Source organism: Lissotriton helveticus, chromosome 1_1, assembly GCF_964261635.1.
Source record: "Lissotriton helveticus chromosome 1_1, aLisHel1.1, whole genome shotgun sequence".
NCBI classification, from domain to species: domain Eukaryota; kingdom Metazoa; phylum Chordata; class Amphibia; order Caudata; family Salamandridae; genus Lissotriton; species Lissotriton helveticus.
Window position 1 is genome coordinate 724,621,507 of NC_136057.1, and position 17,844 is coordinate 724,639,350.

Sequence of the window (17,844 nt, forward strand, 5' to 3'; positions counted from 1 at the left end):
TTTATCCTACTTAGCTCTATATGGGTTTCTTGCAAACATATCAAGTCCAACTGTAAAGTTTTTAAATACGCAGCCACTCTCATCCTCTTATTTGGGTCATTTAAACCACATACATTAATTGATGCTATCCTACATGCCATTGTATTAGCATTGGTGAATACCACACATGATGAACATTATTTATCGTCAACAAACCAAGCTGTGTACTTTCAGTGTCACTCAAAAACATAACAATGTGCATAATCATAATCATAAAGAAACTATTGCCATTCCAGCCCCTCCACCCTCCCCCCTCCCTCCCTCTCCACCCCTGCTCTACCCCTCCCCTTTACAGGCAAATAGGTCAGTAGACCTATGTGTGCCCGCCTTGTGTTGTGCAAGTCGCTTTCCTCCCCCAATCGTTTTCCTTGCCGTGCCACCCATAGACCCGTCTATCTCCTAACCGGATTCATTATGCATGCCTGTACTTCTTACCCCCCTTTCTGCTTCCTCATCTCTTCTAAAAAGAGCTCTGCTTTGATCTCAGAGGTGAACATCCAGGTTTTCCCTCTCACAATTACTTTAAGTCTGGCAGGATAGAGTAGATACGCCTCCATACCGAGAGCCTGAAAGGGTGCAATCATTTGCCTCAGCTTCCACCTCCTCTCTACAGTGAAGTGACAGAAGTCGGGCCTGGCAAAAAAGGTGTTGCCCTCATAGGTCCTCCTACTCTCTGGCCTTGCTTTGCTCAAAATCTCCTCTCTGAGCAAGAAATTTCCAATGTACACTAGTATTGCCCTCGGGTGATTTTTCTGCCCGTCTCTTCCTACTCCTCCTGTACCCCCCATTTTCCTTACTGTGAATGGGAACCTATGGGCCCTCTGAATTTCCGTTTCCCACTGCCACTGGGAATCTGGAAATGCCCCCCTCAGCAGATTTATCACGAACTGCCTGACATCCTGTCCTTCTGACCCTTCCGCCACACCCAGCAAACGGACATTGTTTCTCCTCTGTCTATTTTCGAAGTCCTCCAACTTCCAACGCATGTCCTCCGCCATTTTCTCCTGCTCCGACTTAAATGACTGCCATCTCCCAACATCATCTTCCAGCTTGCCAGTGCGCTCCTCAACCTCTGTTACCCGGTCCACCAGCTCATCATATAATTTATTGACCTTCCTTAGGCTGTTCTGGATTTTCTTTGACGCCTGCCTCGCTCTGCGACTCTCTACTCTTGCTTCGCTTTGCATCTGTTTGAGAGTCACAAATAAAGTATGGAAAGGGTCTCGTTGGGAGGGGGTATTGCCAGCCGTTGCTCCCTCTGCCATGCTTGCCTGTGCGTCCTCCTCCGGGTATACTTGTGAAGTCGCTGAGTAGTCCCATAGGAGTCGTTTCTCTACTTTGGCATGCTTCTTCCTCATTGTAGACTCTTTGCCAGACGTACTTATACCTGATTCAGTGCCCTCATCCTCCTCTGTGTTAGATTCTGGCGATGATATTGAGTCTGAATCCTCATTTACTGAATAAAATTCGCCTTCCCCCTCTAGGGAAGTGCAGTCTCCCCCCCCCTGGGGATGTCTGGTGCTTTCTGCTTCACCTAGAAGGTTTTGCCCTACTAAGCTTTCTCGGCTGCCCCATGAGCCAGTCTTTTTTTTTGAATAATTTATCTCCTTTTCTACTTGCATTAGAGCGCCATGCATATCCGCTGTAGTGTCTCCAATTGTGCCTGTGTTCCCCTCTCCAATGCCTCCAATGCCGTGCTCCCACTCGCTCTCCCCTTTACCTCCATCTCTGGCCAGCTGCTCTGCTCCAGCGTGTGCTCCGTCACTCTGCGCTGCTGCAGTACACTGACTTGCTCTCTGCACCGGCTCAGCCCGTTGCCTGGCAACCGCCCTCACAGCGTCTTCTCCGTCAGCGTCCTCGAGGACGTTTCCAGCAACCAGAGTGACAGCGTCTGTTTCGCGGGGGGAATCCGGCATCACCGCTGCTACTGCTTCGGGGAGTTTCACTGACAGGATCTCCGTCATGGTAGGTTGGCGCAGCCCCGTTTCACGAGACCTTTGCTCGTCTCCTTTTGCTGAGCTGCTTTTGTTCGCAGATCGGCTTTCACCTGCATTGTTTGGTTTGGGGTTCGCACTCGGTTTCCGCACTTCTCCCTTCTTCGCTTTCTCCGCCGGGGGGGGGATTGTCTTTCTTATTGTGCCAGTATTCTTTCCTGCAAAGGTATCCACCTTTGAATTCCCAGCTGCTCCTATCTTCAATGTCGCAGGGGTGTCAGGTAGTTTCTTACCCCTCTCGCTTCCTTTCTCCAGGTTAACCATGCGGGTGGGTGGTTTAGGAGCCATATGGAGATGCCTGGATAAAAGTTTTAATACTGCTTCCCTTATACGGACCCAAGCCTGTCCAAACCGCAAAGCCTGCTTCTTAGGGGATACTCTTTTAATCCAACTGAGTCCGATCTCCATTAAAAGAAACCTCCTTCATAGGTAGCACGGCGTTTCTCTCGATATATTAGCTCATTGTGGGGGAGAGGAAATGTGCGACCTCTCAGCACAACGATGCAGCGGCCATCTTGCCCCGCGCCCCCTTCACAACATTGCCATTTTCAACAAAACGCAGTAGGATTTTTATCTTTCGACCACCTGGCCTATATCTTTTAAGCCATCCCTGACCTTTAGGAGTCGGGTGAATCCTATGATGAAGCATGACACCAATAGGGTGTGGGAGGGTTAATTAACAAAAAAGAGTTGCCTCCTTTGCCGCACTCGAGCGGGGTATGCCACGTAAGTCTACATTTGAGCCCTATCGGGTTGGAATAGTTTAAGTTTGAATTGGTAAGGGTATTTCTACCCTGCCCCCTTTTAATTTTTTTAGTTTTTTCTGGGACTTGGCTCAAGCCGAGTCCCAAGATGACTGCCAACACTTCCTGGTTTGAAATGTTGGCAATGAATCAGATCTCAGCACAAGATGGAAAGGGGTTGCAGATCCTAATGCGTAACTATATATACAGTTGGAAGTGTCTTTAAATTACTCCGCAACTACTGAACGGATTTACACCAATTCACAAAAAAGGCACTTCCCTGAACCAGCAGCTTCCTATCTGCCAAATTTGGTGTCATTTGTGTCTAAAGTTTTCTAAGGAAATTAACCTGGGGAAAACGCGTTTTGGGATCCCTTCTTTTTCTCTGCCCCTGCTTGACTGATTACCCAGAAACATTCAAGACAGCAGCAGATGTGATTGACAAACTAGTTTTGAAACTTTAATGAGGTTTCATCAAACAATGCCAAAGTTATTGGCAAATGAAAAACGCTCTTCCTATGGGCACTACATCCTAACTATAACTATCTACTGGCGACTGCTTTTGTGGATGATGTCATAAGTGATGTCATTTGAGATGTTACCAGTTATGTCATTAGTGATGTCACTGGCTTTGTCATGAGTGATGTAATATGTGAGGTCATAAGCAGTGAATTGAAGGGCGTAAGTTATTTTTACCTCATGTAACATTAGCTGCTAAATTTCTATGGTTTTGTACGTGTGAAATCTGAGTCTAACAATAATGTCCCTGTAACCTTTTTTTGTGAAATACAGCAAGCCAGAGTGGTCGCAAACTGGCCAGATTAGTTTTATTCACACCCACACACATTAGCTGCACTTTACAGAGTTTGCCAGTGAAGTGCTACTTTTGTTTTCTCGTCTTTCTTTGAAAAACATTGCTTACCCCGGGGACAGGGGGTGCACCATTCCAGGATGTACTTCAATACCTGGTTGATGTGTAAAGTGGAATACGCTTATTGTGATCCTTATCAGCTGTTTTCCTTATTTTACTTCATAAAATGTGTACTGCGGCTGTGTTCAGGAATGTGGTATTTTTAAACCTTGCTGCTTACATTTAGTAAAGATTTAAGCAATGGACATTGGAACAGGTCCCTTCTGAGCCCAGTGCCCATGTCCTTAACTTTTCATGCAAAAAGACTGATTGATTACTGAATAATAAGTGTAAAACGTTAAGCTAACCAGATTGTTCCTACTTACATTTCACAAGCTTTACAAAAAAGGTGCATTCCCTATGAGTGCTTTTCCAGGATGTTGTTACTGGTTTTATTCCAGGCAGCACAATTCTCCTCCCCCCTCCCTCATAACCTAAGTGTCATTTTCTGGTCCTCCACCCCGCGGTCATATGAATGGCAATAGTTTATGTAAATAGATGACCCCACTGTAAATAAAAAAAAGTAATTTCAATTGCTTGCTTTTTCAGGCTGGCTCTTTAGTTGTATGGCAAAGATGAAAAAGAGACACAGAGTTTGGTGTCTGAGACTGACCTCCCCACAGAACGCGTACCCTTGAGGTGTGCATGCTGGGAGCAGGAATGCTTCCTGTCATCTCTGGGGTGCAGAAAGCCTTGACTCACTTTCTGTCTGGGATGCTGCTGAGACCAGTCATGGGGGCGGGGCTTGTTCAGGACTGCTGTTGAGCCAGGCTCCTCCCGTCTACCCGCCCAAATCTGACGGGGTTTAAAGTACCCGGGGGACTGAAGTGCAAAGTACATCTCACCGAGAGAGAGGACATCGTCTGGCTGCAGTAGCTGACGGGTGCTTTGCAGATCACACTGGTACGGAGAGGGAAGGGAAGAGAAGGTAGGGGAAGGGTATGCGCGGGATAATGAGACGGGTGTTGAAGCGGGGTGTATGTAGCCGTGCTTCTCGCCGTGTGATCTCCGCACTGACCTCGCATAGTCCGCACTGGAGGCCGTGCACCTCCCGCTGCTGAGCAGAGCTGTTAGTTTACCGAGCGACAGAGCACGATGTTTCCATTTTACTGCTCAAGCCAAGTCTGCAGCTGCTTCTACCAGCTGCTGCTCGGGCGAGGGAAATCGAGTTGGAAATATTTTCCGGAGCATTGCTTTTCAATCAGCCGTTTGTAATTTGGGTTGGAGCAGGGGCACCGAATCTGGATGTGAGCTCTGAAGGTTTTGAGCAGTGCCTTCCCGGCTGCTTGCACGAGCCTCTTCCCCACGCGGCGGTGTCTGTGTTGAAGGTGTCCCAGCCGCGCCGCTGCAGGTGAAGGCGCCCAGCACGCTGCTCTAAGGGTCGAGTGGGGGGGGGGGGGGGGGGGGGAGAGAGCGTGCTCTGAGGGGGCCGGGCGGCATGGGAGCTTATTTAAGTAGCAAGTTAGACCCAGACAGTCGAGACCATGTTAATAACCGTGCACGGTGGTCCATGGAGTTAAATCATGAATTACGTTTCTCCTTTTAACCATCACGCGTTTCCACTCGTGCCTCCTTTAAATTAATGTTAAACCTTGTTCAGAAGGAGGGGTCGTTGTCAACAGTCGAACGCTTTCGATAACCGCAGGTTTCGGTGCATTTTGGGAATGCTTCGTCGTTTGAGCTGGTGGGGTACACATTGGATTCCGCTGGTCTGCCCGAAGACGCCCCTGGGCTGGCACGTGGTTGATGTCTTGCACACATGGCGCAGTGCACGATTTTACGATATCAATGTATTTAGCGAGCAGAGGCTCTCGCGGATTCTTTGTTTGGAGCTTTTCTTTTGAAGGGCGACTTTATACAAAGCACCTGTTGTTCCTGCAGTGAAACTCAGCAGAAAGTGCACTGCTGCGTGAAGAGACGTAACGAGAGCTCCTCGGACTCGTTAAGAAAAAAAACATCAAAAATATTTGTTCCCAGAAACGCAGTGGACAACTGAATTTAAATATGGCCAGTTCATCTCCACCTTTGGGCAAAGGTTTCCAAACTGAAGAGACCCAGACAAGCAGGTGGTGGTGTTGCCGTTTCTTCTCTTTCTCTACATGCATTCCCTTCAAATGAAACACCAGTTTGAGTTAGTGTTTGTTGTGTATTAACACTTAAACTGCTCGGTCAATGCCCACCACTAAAAAGGGTACTTTTAAAACTTTAATTGGTCTCTTAAAGTCTTTTAATCCAATTGTGTGTTGACCACTTCTCTGTTTGTGGTGTGACTGTGGACCATAACATAACAAGGTATGGTTTCCTTGTGGGAGATGGTAGCCAACTCTTTTATGATCGAATAGTTTGGCTGAGGAAAAATGATTGGTAAGCAAAAAAAAAAACAACCTTGTGAATAGGGGGAATAAAGGCTGATACTACTTAAATTCTCGGTTTTGAAAGCGACCCAATATGAAATTTGAGGTTTAGCTCTGTTTGGAAAGCTCTGAGGTTTCCCGGTTCCATGCGTGAGTGCTTCCTGTCATGTTTCCTTTGCACTCTGATACCCGTAATATTTTTTTCTTACACTACCTCCTACACCCTTTCCATCTACCATAACTCGAACTGTGATGTGTATTCCGCCTCAGAAGACCGAGGGGCATATTACCAACAACTAGCGATAATTTTTGTCTCTAACTTGTTTAGAGACACAAATTATCGCCGCAAATCGGCGATTTTTATTGCAGATAAACCTTGCTATTAGCAAGGTTTATCGCAAATGCGATAAACGGCCGCAATGCATGAATATCGCTGAAAAGTCAGCGATATTCATGCATTATCGAGCAAATGCTCTTAGCCATGTTATCCACCTCCCATTGGATAACATGGCTAAGAACTGCTCAGGGCAGGTGTTAGCTTTTGGAGATATTCGCGCTTAGCGCGAATATCTCCAAAAGTTGGTAATAGGAGATAGCGACTGTTTCCAGTCGCTAACATACTGACATGCAAAGTGGGGCCCATGATGGTCGCTATCTCCTATTAGCTGTCACTAACTGGTGTTAGCGACAGCTTGGTAATAGGGAAATAATTTTATCTCCGCTTTCTTGGCTTTTAAAGCCAAAAAAGCAGAGATGAAAACCCCTTGATAATATGCCCCAAAGTTCTTAAAACACTTTATAGGAGTCCTGGGCACGTTCCTCAATCCTCCCGTGCTCGAGGTCCACGCTCTTCTGTAGGGCACCTGTCTCTGTATGTTACTCATAGTAACTATCCTTCCCTGTGCCCTTGCTGGCCTTTAGGGTCTGCTTCTAGCTTTACAGCTTCCTTCAATTGCCTATCTTGTGTCTGGATAATTGTACCTTGGTGTCCCCTCCCCATTTTTTTTGCATCTTCAGTTGGTTCGTCTCTGCTCGTCCTCTGCTGGCTTCTCCTGGGGCCTCTAATGCAAAAACAACAATTGATGGACAGAATGCAGAACAATGTCATACATTCACCACAGTACAGATCTGGGCCTAAATCCATCGTTTTTTTGCACTCCACACCACCCCAGGTCAGACATGGCTATATGCAAATCAGCCTTGACCCTGTGCCTCATGGGAACAGTCCAGACCGAGCTGCCAAGCCATGTCTTTCCTGGACCGGAATCAAGCATCCAAGGACCGGTTTCTGGCTATCAGCCTTCATCAGCCTGGATAGCTTGACTCCAGTGGTGTGGAGAGCATGGGACTCACGTCTGAGCATACCCATCCCACTCGGGGTGACAAATGCACAGGGGCGGCTCTAGGCTCATGGCGGCCCTGGGCATGGAGTGTAGGTAGGGGGCCCCGGAAGAGGGGGTCCGGGCAGGGCGGAGCATGGAGGCCGGTGAAGAGGGGGGGTCAGGGTGTTTGGAAGTGGAACAGAGCCGGAGGCCGCCAAATCCCTGCCAGGGGCCGCCACGCAAATATGTATTCATCCTCAGAGGATTATTATATTAAGGATATATATTGGCGTGGTGGCCCCTGGGGTTTGGTGGCCCTGTGCAAGTGCACAGTTTACACATGCCTAAGGCTGCCCCTGCTCTGCAGGTTGATTTTCGGAGTGGGGGGATAGGGGGACGGCTGGGATTGTGGTGCTAGCTGGTTGTCTGCCTGGGGTGGCCTAGGTGTGTGCTATTTTTTTTGTTTTGTAAGCCCATTTTTCTTTGTTCGGTTTGAATGTGCAGCAGCTCTCTACATTCCAAATTGAGGCAACATATGAACAATTTATTGCATTTAGAGTTGGGGTGAAGCCAAAGGCAGTCACTCGCTATCACATTGCATTTGAGTCTCATTGATTAGAGGAGCATCCAGAATATTGGTTTATTTGTATTAATTTACTTAACGATTCTTTCGTTTGTTATTTATTCCACTCCAGTGCTAGATCTAGTGGAAATTAAATGTAATTTTGACGGTGATTTCTGAAGGTGCACCTCTCTTAGGGAGCCTTAGTAACCATCCATATTCTGTCTTTTTATGCATACACTATCACCTGTACCCAGTGTAGAACTACTCTTTGATGGGTACTCTGTGTTCCAAGCATCTGCTGAGTCTTCGTAGCAGTGCATGTTCAGAACTCCTTGTTAAGTGTGTATAACCTTTTGTCCAGTGGGTGCAGGGGAAGGCCAGTAGATGTTGTACCTGTGCTTAAGAAATCTCGCTTGTTATGGGTTTTTGAGCCAAGTCACATTTTATTTCGAATAATGATTATGCCAATTTTCTAGCTAGTCTGTTCACAAAACAGGTTAGATTATATAGTAATCTTACTGTAACAATTTGAATGTTTGTAATTTAGGTTTCTCTGGGTATGGAATTTAATAAAATATCCACTTGTCTATGGGGCAGGTTGCTTCATAAATCCACTTGTCCCTTTGGTGCCATGTAGTTCGGCGACAGAATGTTTGTAATTTAGGTTTCTCTGGGTATGGAATTTAATAAAATATCCACTTGTCTATGGGGCAGGTTGCTTCATAAATCCACTTGTCCCTTTGGTGCCATGTAGTTCAGCGACAAATTATGGCAGCAATCTCATTATATAAGAGCTCTTATATAGCCTCTCTGATTATGCCAAGGCCCATACTATAGTAGTGTTTGAATACTTATAATCCTCTTATGTTGCCACGTTTCTGCAGAGCTACATACTGGGGCTGAAGGTAGTGGTAAGCAATAGTTTCAGGATTAGGATGCCCTTTTTGAGTCTGTGTAAACCTACTAACTTGCATGTTTTAAGTGTTTTCAACAACTCTTCTCGTATCTTTTACCATACTGAGAAATGTTGGAAATTTTTTCCTGACAATGGCAGACATAAACCTTCTTCCAGAGTTGGGAGGGGAAAAAAGTGGATGGAGGGAAAGTTACTTGCAAACACTCAGATTTTTGCATTAGCAAATCTACACATGCAATTTGCTCATGCTAAAATGTAGGTAACAAATATTTTTTCTGAGTACTATTTCTTGTCCTACTTCTGTAAATTCTTGGGAATTTATGAATGCCGTATAGCTGCACTTAATGCAAGGACATATACCATGGGTGCACTTTTGAGACATTCTTTAATAATTGGGCCACTAATTTGGTCTGGTGTTTACCATGACCTTTTGCATATATTAAAGTGCGTTCTCTCGCTGTATTGGCTGGCTTCACTGTGAGTGACAGCATTCTCCTCTTTCACAAGGAACATATTGGCACACAAAGTAGTTTTGTTCAGTGCCAGTAACTACTGTGGCAGTGTGTGCTTTTTGAGACCAAAAAACAATTCAGCTTTTGCCAATGTTTGTTATAATGGTGAGGGCCCGGCAGCTTTAACACCAATAAGGTTTTACAAAAACCTTGCCAAAACAAGTCACACATTGACAAAACTAAAAAGCTGCCCACAAATTTTAACCTACTGGCTTTGCCAATGCTTGTTTATTTTTGATTCCCATAATCTTATTAAAACTTGTTATACTGACTTTCCATTATGAATATTTTGGGGAAATACAAGCATGCACCAACACCTTACTAAATAATGCTGCAAAGAAATGGTACCAGAAATTTTACAGTAATTTAGCAACTTTTTTTTTCCTGTTATCATTCTTTTATCAACATTTTATTTTTTAAAGCAAAGAATCCTCAATCTTGCTTTTAAGCTTCTGCAAATATTTGCAATAAATTAGAGAGTATTCTGGGAGCACTATACATAGCCTCATATTGCTAAACTTTGAAACCGTGTGTACACATTTTTATACTGGAACCACTGTCCGTAGTGCACTCGGCGCTTACAACATTTACTTGGAGCACTCACCCTAATTATAAAGGCTTTAAATTAATGAACCATTAATACAAGTTTGAACAGTATTAACATATGGACAGATGTATTACCTTAACTGCAGACCGTGCCCTTCCCTGCGTTAATAATGTGGTACTGCAAACTGGAGGCCAAAGGGTTTGTGCTGCAGGGGTTGGCACTACTTGTCCCATGGACAAAATACACATGAAAACCTCTTGCCCGTTGTTAGAATTGGGGGTCTCTAGTTGGCACAGGTAGGTACTTGTGACAAATAGGGACCCTCTCCTCTAGTCAGGATAAGGGGATTACGCTCCTAAAATAACCCTTGCTCACCCCCTTGGTAGCTTGGCACGAGCCGCAAGGCTTTATCTCAGAGGCGTTGTAAGTTAAGCATTTGTGACCACATACAGTAACCCAGTGACAACACTACAAATGGACACTACACAAGGTTTTATATCAAAAATAAGTATATTTTATATAGAGTTACCACAAGACCAATAAAAGACAAAGAATCCACAGTACTATTAGATTTTAAGAGTTCTGGTTAAAAGGCTTAGTTCAAGGTTCTGTGCGAGTCGGTAGCCTTGTCCGGCTACAACATTGCTGAAATACCAGAGTCTAGCAAATCCAGCGTACCGCGTTAGTACGGTCCCACTCAAATCTCGACAGACTCAGTCACAGTAACTTTTACTTGAGGAGGCTGGCATGGATGTGCGAGCCGGTTCCGGTGTTCGTCGCGGTGCAGAAAAGAAAGCGTTGCAGGACACGTTATCCCTCGATGTGGTGCAGGCAGCCGCCCTTTGACAGTCGGTGGATCCAAGGCGTGCGTTGCAGGGCGAGACGGTGCTTCGATGCGGTGCTTGCAGCTTGCGGTGCGGCGACAGAGCCGGAGTTCAGGAGCTGGCATTGATCAGTCAGGACAGCAGTGTGTGTCAGGCGGTGTGTCGCAAAGCTTGCGAGGCGGAGCCCAACTCCGGTGCGTTCACAGGACTCGAAGTCGGCAGCAGTGACCGCGTCGGTCAGGCCAGTACGAGTCGGTGTAGCGAGGCGTTGCACGTCATGGTGTCCACCAGTCGTGGTGCAGGCAACGGCTCGATGATGGTGTCAGGGCGGAGTCTGTGAGCTCGGAGCTTGCGTTGTTCGAGGCGGACGTTGCCCGATGCGGTGCCTACAGGACACCGGGCTGGTTGTGACAGTCGGTCACAGCTCCCTGCCTCTGTAGCCACTGAAACAGCGTTTCCAGCAGCAATTCACAAAGGCCAGTGAAGTCCATTGGTCCTGGGACTTCGGTCAGGAGGCAAGCTCTCTTCCAAGCCCTTGGAGATCTTTGCACAAGTTAATAGTAAAGTCCACAAAGTTCTTTCTCCTCTCTTTGGCAGTTGGGCAACCACTGCAGACCAATCCCCCAAGCAGCACTTCAGCTTGGGAATAGTCTCTCCTCAGTTTCTTCAGGTTCCTCTCCCCAGCAAAGGTTTCTTCTTGTAGTCTAATAGTGAACTAATTTCTTGGGATCAGGGTCCCAATATTTATACCCCCAAATCATTTTGTTGTCTGAGGGGAGAGGGGCCTGTGCCCAGCAAAACCAGTTCTGAAGCACTCTGTTTACCAGACTTCTCCTTTCCTTTCACAGTGCATGGCAGGCACATCAGACGCTCCACAGGAGTGGAGCCAGCATTGTGGAAGGCAAGTACAGTCCTGGAGCACTTTGTTGACAGTCTTCCTTCTCTTACCCCAGGAGGTGGAGCCAGCATTGTAGAGGGAAGGCCCAGCCCTATTCAGGTTCCAGCTGCAATTCCTCCCTCCCATCTAGATGCAGATCTCCCTATTCACTGCCAGGCTGCCCCAGCCTGTCTCTTGAAATCCCCCAGCCCTGTCACTCACAAAACCAGACGAAGGAATACACCACCTCGCAGAGGCAGGTTTAAGTGGTTTAGGCAGGCAAATAACCTACTTTCTAAAAGTGGTATTTGTAAACACAGAATATTAAAATAACCTTCACTAAAAGATGTATTTTATTATTTTGAGTCCAGGCATACTAAACTCTGATTTCTACCATGTTCTGAGGCAGTTAAGATTATAAACATGTAATAATCTAGCAGCCCATTCTGGCCTATGGAGAACAGGTCGCCTTGCAATAGTGAAAAACAAAAATGGCTGTAATTCACTATTAGGACATGCTATAATCAATCTCTATTCAAAAACATTGGTCCAAATAAAAATGGGAGACGGTCGAACTTTAACAAACAAAATTACCACCACCAATGGCTTAACCCCTTCGATGCTTGTGACGGAACCATTGAGCTGTGCAGATGACGGAATGGTTCCGTCACGACCACACCCGCGATTGGAATGTTCAGCACCGGGGGAGAATCAGCGCTGCACGCAAGGTGTTAAAACAGTGGTGCGTTCTATCCCCCTTTTTATTTAATATATACACAGCCGATTTAGATTATAACCTACGTTCGACACTAGGTTATCCTCCGAAACTGGGCAATGTGAGAACAGCAAGACTGCAATATGCAGATGACATTGTGCTGCTCTCCCAAACGCCTCGTGGCCTCCAACGTCTGATAAATAAACTAGTAGAATACACAGACCTAAATCAACTACATATAAACTTTAAAAAAACAAAGGTCATGTGTTTTTCAAGCCCACATAAAAAAACACCAAAATTCACCTGGACGATCAACAGTAACCGATTGGACCGCGAGGGGACATATAAGTATCTGGGATTAAGTTTGGATCGCCACCTTAATTACAAGCAACACCAAGAACCGTGGAAAACAAAAGCTAAACAGCTATTATTTGCATTCAAAACCTTGCAAAAAAAACTCAGTGACTGTTCAACCACCCATTTGTTAAAGGTCGTGGCATTAACATTTTTACCTTCAATTACATATGGTTCCGAACTCTTAAACACAAAAGACGCAACATCTTTAAACATCGCCCCAACCAGTCTCTTTAAAAAATTGTTTAACATTCCGCGCCATATTTCTCAAGCTCGGATCAGACTTGAATTTGGGTTAAAAAACCAGACCATCTCAAGACAAGGAGCACTGGTAAAATATTACTGGAGAATGCGGGCAGCAGAGGATGACTCTCTGGCACATTATTGTTGGCTGGAGGTCGAAAAGCAATCCAAATCGAGTCATTCGGTTTATTCATTCTTAAAGAAATCGATTGAGGCCTGAAAGTTAGAGGAAGCATGGCACACAATTCAATCTTATCCGGAGTTTAAAAAATTAGTCAACAAAACAGTTAATCAAAAGTCTCAAGAACAGGATAAAGCTGCATTGACTACGAAAACCAACGCATGGATCGTGCTGCCTACATATAACATTTTAAGGCCCCAATCATACCTTTTTGGAACACTTTGCAAACCGAATGAAACAGCAACTGATCTTACTGAGACTGGGAGTGTACCCAACCAAAGATCTAACTCCAAAATGGAAACGCACCTGGCACTCAACGGACTGCCGCCTCTGCGGGCAAGGAGACAAATCAGTGCTCCACTTACTTTGTATTTGCCCTGCATTATCATCCAAATGGAAAGAACTGTTGCGGCTGTTAATGAACAAAGAGCAGATAAGGACTTGTAGAACCGCAGTAATAAAATGTTTAGGGGGGTCAACTGTGCAACTGGCATGTAAAGCATTAAAGATTTTAAGTCTAGCTGCAAACGAACTAGAAAAGAGAGATACAGAACTTGAACTGGCTAAGCAATTACCCCGAAGCCAGCATAAGAATTAGATATCTCATAGCCATAATGCCTCCTATGAGACTAAAGGTACCAATTGCACTGTTTCTCCTTGTTTTATTAATAAAAAATAAATAAATATATACATTTTACATTTTTAAATGAGAAGTTTATCAACTCATTTTTATTTTACTCATGAATTTTATGCCATATGTGTATGTGTTTTAGCGGTTAAGCTGCTCTTTTTATGATTTAAACCAAATAAAGTAATTTACTACTATTAGGACATGCCACAAACATCAGGGCTTGTCCTACCTTATACTTACAATGCACCCTGCCCTTGGGCCTACCAAAAGTGTGACTAATATGAAGACAAGAGAAGGTTTAGGGACTGGCAAGTGGGTGCACTTGCCCAGTCAGCATGATGTACCAGACTGCATGTAGACTCTGCAATGGCAGACCGTAGACACATTTTACGGGCCGCTTCTGTGGGTGGCACAACCAGTGCTGCAAGCCCACTAGCAGCATTTGGATTTACACGCCGTGGGCACACTCAGTGCACTGTACTAGGGTCTGACAAGTAAACCAAATAGTCAAATCATGGAATCGCCAATTAATACATTCATTTACAGTGGGGAGAGCATATGCACTTTAGCACTGGTCAGCAGTGGTAAAGTGCCCATAGTCATAAAATAGCCAACAGGTCGGAAAAAATATAGGAGGAAGGCAAAAAGTTCAGGGATGACCCTGCAAAAAGGACCAAGTCTAACACCCTTGACCTCAAATAATATGTCCTGGGCGTCTGGCTTTAGGAATTCCACATCCCTGCTCTGAAGTGGAGGTATCCTTAAACTAATATAAGGCAAAATAAATCAGGTTGAATTTCAAGTCTGGTACGGAGATCAGTGAGCGAGCCATGGAAAGGGACCCTGTTGGCTGTAGAAGCCTACTACTTTGTAATGCCTCATGCCTGTTTACTTTTTAATGCCAACAGCTAATCTTGGTAAGACTGACCTGTTTTTGCAAAACCAAACATTTAGCTGCAGCCTTGTAAGCAAGTGTCATTACACAATTGACTCATTTGTTAAACAAGAGCCGCAGCCTGGGTATTTGGACCTCTCCATACTTGGCACAGTTTGTCAGACGTACCTACCATCTTTGATATTGAGTGTTTAACGCACAAAAGTAACTCTTTATCGTTGACAGTATTTTTCCATCAGCGTAGCTGCATGAAAAATGTACGGCCTGATGACTGTATTTGTCTTGTAAAATGTGAGCTGGATGAGGTGTTGGACGTTGCCACAAGATCATCATAATACTATATATCATTTACAGTGAGTGCATGTCTTATGAATATACTTTGATAAATGAGATTCATTATGAATTAACAGAATTCAAATGTATGACCAACTGGCTTTATTTGTGAATGTTCATGTATTGTTTTGATGGCTTGCAGCCACTCGCACAGCAGAACCCATTCAAAGGATCCCTCAATGGATTATCGTCTTTTTGGGGGAGAGGGGCGAGGGAGGGGGGGTTTGCAATGTGCAGTTTTAAGGGACAGGGTTGTCAGGCGACTACAGATTTCAAGGCCTGCTCTCTATCTGTGTATGTATAGCTGGTCATGAAGCGGAGTAGAAGACATCTTGCTTCCTGAGTATTGTTCAAGCAAGACTTGGCACACACTTGCCACCAGTCTTTTTGTGTTGTCCCAAATTGATACATCTGGCAGAGCTCAAATAACTGACTGTTGGGGCTGTCGTCTGGAAGATCCGACTTTGTTGGGGCTGTTGCCCATGCCGGTGATTATCGAATGCTAGGACCGGCTACTAGGATGATTGGGGCTGTTGCATGTGACCTGGGAGCTGGACCAAAAACCATTATGAGGGATTGCTGCTATTTTACACTCTTATTGGTGAGAACTGGAAAGATGGGGCCACTGTGTTGGACTGGACACTCCACTTATTGGAGTTACTGTAGGTATTTTAAGTTTTGAGCCAATGCATACCATGTCCCTAAACCACCCCACAAAATGCCTTCAACTGCTTGACCCACACTACCACTGAGTTGAGTGCTGAAGGGGTAGATCGGGCCTCAGGACATCCGGAGTAAAAAGACTCAACCCCCATGGCTGAGCCCAGCAACCCCTGCTAGCTCTGTGCCCTCCTAAAAGCATTCTTTGTGTGAAATCTACAGGTATCCTTGATGATTCCTAGGCTATGTTCAAAACGCATGTGTTGTCCAATGTTGGTGAATGGCACTTTGTTTTCAGAGTGTCTGCCTGAGTTGAGCAGTGGGGGTCCTGTGTTAACTGACGCTTAGCCTGACCAGGCGTGTTTGTAGGGAGTGAGGTGTAAATATTGGTTGACAGTCCGAAAGGTGGGAGGAATGTTAAAGTATGAGTATCTTCTCCACTTCATGGCGATTTCCAGGTTAGTGGAGCTTTTCCGGAGGGTCAATAATAAAAGGCTTGGGATTTGATTAAGAAGAATTAAGGCATCAGTCACAATGTTTTTTTTTTTTTTTTTTTTGTATTTTTTTGAAAACCTTTATTGATACATAAAGAAGTTACAAATCCGGGCCTAAAACCATCACGGCCGGCCAGTAATACAGAGTCGGGCAGAGCAAATCAATCAAGCCATAAGAGTGTATCAACCCGCCTCCCGAAAGCCCCGTTGTAACTCAGGATATTCTCTGACACATATCGGTACCAGGATAAAAAAGGTTTCTTTTAAAGTTTTAGGAAGGAACAGGATCTGATGCCGCACAATCCAATAATACAAAAGCAAGGGGTCATCACAACACAGGATATTTACAGTCAGGACTACTGCAGGCAGGACGTTGGCGTCGCCGCACCTCAAGCAGGATAAACAATGAGCAATACAATTCGCCCACCAATACAGCATATGCCCGCTGCAACATAAAAACGTTATAGAAACATCTACCCCTGTAATCCGTACCACTAGAACGTATAGAGAACAACCTATGACAACATTCCCAAAAGAAATAAAAAGGAGGAAAAGTGAAAGAGAGCCAAGAGAGACAAAGGATAAGAAAGAGGCCCTAGAAACATTAAAAGGAATTAATAGTACCCCTCCCCTAACCCCCCACCCTGCACCTCTGCCAATGGCTACGGCCCCCCCCTTAACAGCGTGACTGTCGCCCGGTGTACGGAACCCGAAATATAGAAGAAAGGGAAACATAAAAGAAGAAAATAGAAAGAAGAAAAAAAATAATTATTGGGGTTTCTCCAGTACAGGACCCCCCCCCCCCCCCACTCCCCCGCGCAGCCTAGAGGTACATCAGCGCTGCCGCGAAATATCCAAGGCACCCATCGAATCAGAACAGTAATCGCCCTGCCAGCTCACCCAGGCACCCAACCTCAAGAAGGGCCCCCCCTTTCAGCATCTGAAGGATACGATCACCATTTTGTAACCCAGCCCCATCCGGCCTGAATCAGAACCGTGTCCCAGTCCGCACAAGGCGTAGTCAACAAAAACACCAACAGTACAATAAACCAGGATATCCGAAGAAGGGCAGGAAATATTGCAGTACACCAGGACACGACACATCTCACAGCCGTTCACAGCCCACGACCGCGTCCCACGCAGCAAGACAAAGTCCGGTTCAGGAAGAGTAGGCAGTTCAATTTGTCGGAGTTACACGACGATGTCGGCCACAAGGGAACGGGCAACAAAGGAGTCATCACCAGTCGCACATCCGATGGAATCCCCGAAAAACTCCATGAATCAAGTCCCATGCCAACAATGCCCTTTGTAACGATCGAGGAGACCCCACGAAACAACTTCCACTCATCAGCAACGTGTAGGGTCCCGTAAAGACACCCATCCGGGCCTTACCACCGATTGTAGAAGGAGGCGCTGGACAAAGGCACACAGTGAAAATACCAAAGTCAGGCTCTCTCGTACTTCCACTCATGTCAAGGTCTGATCGCTACACGAACCCGACCCACACGCTGTGCTGCCAAAACACGGGAAGGGGCTTCCGAACTCCGCGCTCCTGTTGAGATGTGCATCGCCATCGCCTCGGGTGGCAGGGGTCCATGAGGGCATCACCACCAAATGGGGCGCACAGCAGAAATGCCACCTGAGTTCACACCAGAGCCGCCATTAGGTGCACCAACCTAGCGTCCCCCCAGTTGCACACGTTCTAACAGCCCTCTCAACCGCCCCACCGAAGGCC

At 45.7% G+C, this 17,844-nt stretch overlaps 1 protein-coding gene across 2 annotated transcripts in view; it reads left to right on the forward strand.

Annotated features, from left to right (window-relative positions):
• Positions 1-4,451: 4,451 nt before the first annotated feature.
• Positions 4,452-17,844, forward strand: part of CSRP2 (cysteine and glycine rich protein 2) — a 142,829-nt gene continuing 129,436 nt past the window's right edge. The window contains exon 1 of one of the 2 annotated variants that reach the window (XM_078674255.1): positions 4,452-4,589. The gene's annotated coding sequence lies outside the window, so the exon portion shown is untranslated. Of the gene's footprint in view, positions 4,615-17,844 lie in introns of both variants that reach the window. The other variant, XM_078674256.1, reaches the window with a different exon arrangement.